The sequence below is a fragment of the Alexandromys fortis genome, unplaced genomic scaffold (genome assembly GCF_014885135.2).
Source record: "Alexandromys fortis isolate MF-2015 unplaced genomic scaffold, M_Fortis_MF-2015_v1.1 scaffold_411, whole genome shotgun sequence".
NCBI lineage: Eukaryota > Metazoa > Chordata > Mammalia > Rodentia > Cricetidae > Alexandromys > Alexandromys fortis.
The window spans coordinates 241602-246645 of record NW_026068315.1 but is presented as its reverse complement, the minus strand read 5'-3'; positions in this window follow the sequence as shown (position 1 = coordinate 246645).

Below are 5044 nucleotides of genomic sequence, written 5' to 3'. Positions count from 1 at the left end.
TTTTCTGAACCGTTGAACTGTACTTCTTTTCCTTCTTCTATCCCTATTATTCTTAGGTTTGGTCTTTTTATTGTGTCCCAGATTTCCTGAATGGTTTATGATGAGAATTTGTTGGTTTTGCTGTTTTCTTTGATCAGTGTGTTTATTTTCTCTATGGTATCTTCAGTGTCTGACAATCTGTTGGTAGTACTTGTCTCTGTAGTTCCTGTTCGTTTACCCAGATTTTCCATCTCCATCCTTCCCTCGGTTTGTGTTTTCTTCAATACTTCCATTTCATTCTTCAAGTCTTGAACCGCTTCCCTTACCTGTTTAATTGCTTTTTCTTGTTCCTCTTGGTTTTCTTGGGTGTCTTTGAGCAATTTATTCATTTCCTATACCTTTTCTGTTTGTAATCTCTAATTGTTTACGGCAGTTTTTCACCTGCTGTTTAAGGTCCTCTATTATTTTCATATAATTCACTTTTGAGTCGATTTCTTCTAATTCTTCTGTAGTAGGGTGTATAATTCTTCTTATTTTGCAATCCCTGGATTCTGGTGATGTCATGTTGCCTTTCAAGTTGTTAGAGGAATTCTTGCATTGCTGCCTTCCCATCTCTTCCTTCTAATGGAGCCAGGAGAGGCCTGGTGTCTTGGTCCAGTCTTTGCTGTGACTGACTCTCTGGGTGTATCTCCTCAGTGTAGAAACAGGAACCATTCCCATGCAGATGGAACTCCTCAGCACCGAAACATGGATGACTGGTAGTCCAATGACCTGTGGACAAAAGGGCGAACTTGGGGGGAGCAGGGTGGGGTTGAGTAGAGCACAGGAGATCCTGCCCACAAGCTGAAGGTGCCCTCAATCCCTTTCGTGGGTCCTAGAGGCCTGACTGATAGGCAGGCTCTCACCGCTCTGGGTGGGTAGCCTTAGTGTAGGAGTAGGAAACTGTTCCTGAGCAAAAGACCTTGCAAACAGCACAGGCTTGGGGGCAGGGTCGTGTGTAAGAAAGACAGCCCTGCAGAAGGAGCTGGGGGAGGGGATTTGTGCTCTCTTCTGGGACAATCCGCCCCTGGATAGCACACACTCACTCGTCCAGATGGAACTCCTCAGCACCTAAACAGGGACGCCTAGTAGCCCAATGAGACGGGGACAAAAGGAAGAATGTGGCAGTCAGGGCAGGTCCAGTGGAGCGGAGGAGACCCTGTAGCACAAGCTGAAGGTGCCGGGCTCCCTTGCAGGGGACCTTGAGGCCAGCCTGGTATGCAGGCACTCACCACTCTGGGTGGGTAGTCTTAGTGTAGGAGCCTTAACAAAATTATAGAAGGAAACTTTTCCAACCTACAGAAAGATATTCCTATGAAGGTACAAGAAGCTTACAGAACACCAAATGGACTGGATCAAAAGAATCCCCAAGCCATATTATAAAAAAAGAATAAATAAATTAAGAGCTTCAAAGAAAAAATGTCAAGTAACATATAAAGGTAAACCTATCAGAATTACACCTGACTTATCAATGAAAACCATGAAATCCAGAAGGTCTTGGATATATGTGCTGCAGACAATAAGACACCATGGATGCAAGCCCAGACTACTATACCCAGGAAAGCTTTCATTCACCATTGATGGAAAAACAAGATATTCCATGACAAAAACAGATTTGAACAATATGTATCTACAAACCCAGCCTTACAGAAAGTACTAAAAGGAAAACCTCAAACCAATGAAGGCAACAACACCCACAATAGCACAGACATCTGACAATCCTCCACCAACACATCTCAAAGAGAGGAAACACACAAACACTACCACCAAAAAAATAAACAGAGTTAACAACTACTGATCATTAATATTACTTAATATCAATGGACTCAATTTACCTATAAAAAGACACAGGCTAAGAGAATGGATATGAAAACAGGATCCAGCCTTCTGCTGTTTACATAAAACACACATCAACCTCAAAGGCCAACACTACATCAGAGAAAGGGTTGGGAAAAGGTTTTAATCAAACGGACCTAAAAAACAAGTAGATGTGGCTATTCTAATATCTAACAAAATTGACTTCAAACTTAAATCAATCAGAATAGGTGGAGTAGGACACTTTATAATCATGACTGGAACAATTCATCAAGATAAAGTCTCAATCCTGAATATCTATGCTTCTAATACAAGAGCACCCGCATATGTAAAAGAAACATTACTAAAACTTAAATCACACATCAAACCCCACACACTAATAATAGGAGATTTCAACACTCCTCTCTTGCCAATAGAGAGGTTAACCAGACATAAACTTAAGAGAGAAATAAGAGAACTAACAGATGTAATGAATCAAATGGACTTAACAGACATCTATAGAACATTCAACCCAAACAAAAAAGAATATACCTTCTTCTCAGCATCATGGAACCTTCTCTAAAATTGATTACATACTTGATAACAAAGCAAACCTCCATATATACAAAAAATTGGAGTAACCCCCTGTGTTTTATCAGATCATCATGGTATAAAGTTAGAATTCAACAACAATACTACTCCCAGAAAACCTACAAACTCATAGAAACTGAACAGTCAAGTACTGAACCATCCCTGGATCAAGGAAAAAAGAAAGAAAGAAATTAAAGTCTTCCTTGAAATCAATTAAAATAAAGGCACAACATATCCATACCTATGAGATGCTATGAAAGCAGTGCTAAGAGGAAAGTTCATAGCACTAAGTGCCCACTTAAAGAAAAAGAAAAAGCTCACATAAGCAACTTAACAGCATACTTGAAAGCTCTAGAATGAAAAGAAGCAGAGTCACTCAGGAAGAGAGGAAGACTGGAAATAATCAAACTGAGGGCTGAAATCAACAAAATAGAAACACAGAAAACAATCCAAAGAATCAATGAAACAAAAAGCTGGTTCCTGGAGAAAATCAACAAGATTGATAAACCCCTATCCAAACTAATCAAATGGCAGAGAGAATACACAAATGAACAAGATCAGAAATAAAAAGGGGAATAACAACAGATACTGAGAAAATTCAGAGAATTATTAGGTCTTACTACAAGAACCTGTATGCCACAAAATTGGAAAATGCAAAAGAAATGTACATTATTAAAAAGAAATACATATACCAAAATTAAATCAAGACCAGGTGAATAATTTAAATAGACCTATAAATCACGAGGAAATAGAAGCTGTCATCCAAAAACTCCCAAGCAAAAAAGAAGCCCAGGACAAGATGGTTTTAGTGCAGAATTCTACCAGAACTTCCAAGAAGAACTAATACCTATATTCCTTAATGTGTTCCCCATAATAGAAACAGAAGAGTCATTGCCAAACTTTTTTTATGAAGCTACAGTTACACTAGTACCAAAACCACACACAGACTTGACCAAGAAAGAGAATTACAGACCAATTTCACTCATGAACATTGATGCAAAAATTCTCAATAAAAATACTGGCAAACTGAATCCAGGAACACATCAAAAAATTTTACATTATGATCAAGTAGGCTTCATCCCAGTGATGCAGGACTGGTTCAACATATGAAAATCTATCAATGTAATCCATTATATAAATAAACTCAAAAGGAAAAAACCATACGATCATTTTATTAGATACAGAAGAAGCATTGGAACTAGAAATACAAAAAGACAACAACACAAAGAATCAATGAATCTGAGAATTAGTTGTTTGAGAAGATAAATAAGATGATAAATAGACCCAAAATTACCAAAAGATAATGGAAATGACCCAAATTAACAGAATCAGTAATTTGCCAGGAAACAGTACAACAAACACCAAAAAAATACATTTTTAGTTCCTAAAAATATCTACGCCTTAATTTGGAAAATCTAAAAGTAAGATAATTCCTTGATTTCAGAGAACACTGATTACTTGTATTCATCCAATGCCTCTGTTATTCTTATGTTTTGTGCTACTTATTTCATGATGATCCCTGGGTCTTTAGAGGAACAAACAGATGTCCATGTAAGGGCCGAATGTTCAGTGGTTCTGCACATTGACTAGTTGTGGCTCTCTGGGTTAATCATCACATACTACAATTGGAAGTTTCTCTCATACAGGTTGAAAGACACATTAATCCATGAATCATTAGTAAGTGGTTTAGTCCACTTATCAGAATAATTCTAATATGTCCTCTCACATACCTATGATAGGTATAGATACATTGTTATGGCTTCAATAATGATTCCAGGTATGGATGTGGGAGGTGATGTTTGCTGTGAATATATTTTATTGCCATTGGTTAATAATGAAGATGTTTTCGGCCAATGGCTTAACAGAATAAAGCCAGACAGAAAGAGATATAGAAAGTAGACAGAGTCAGTGAGAAGCCGTGTAGTTGCCATAGGAGACAGACACTTCTGCCGGAGCCCACAGAAACTTTGCCAGTAGGTCACAACCTTGTGATAATGCACAGATTAATGGAGATGGGTTAGTTTAGAATATAAGAACTAGCGAGAAATATGCTTAAACTATTGGCTATGCAGTGTTTTAAATAATATAGTTTTTGTGTAATTATTTCGAGACAGGGTGGTCAGGAAATGAACAAACAGCCTCTGCCAACAAAATGGCACGCCAAAATGGTCTGAAACATTTGGGCTTAATGCCCACCACCCACTTCATGTCTGGATGCCTTTGTGCCCTCTTAGGGTTGGGAGGAAAATAGCTGAAACCATGCCTATGACTCAGTGTTTCCTGCCTGGGAAGGTGGCAGAATCAGATTTGCTAGGAGTGCACAGGCAGGAGAGCAGCGCAGATTCCTGCCACCATACACAGATATTTTTAGGCCCTGCAGTATACTGCATGGCAGATTTATCTTTTACTCAGACAAAAAAAGGGTTTATATGCTGCATGGTGCTTCTCAGGGTTGAGGTGCTGAGGACAGCTCTCACCCTGCAGTCTAAGAGGCAATGATCATGCTTCTGCCGTTTTGTACGAGACAGAGCCAACAGGCAGGGTCAAGTTAGTCCTAGACATGCCCACTTAGCAGAGAGAGAGAGAGAAAGAGAGAGAGAGAGAGAGAGAGAGAGAGAGAGAGAGAGAGAGAGAGAGAGAG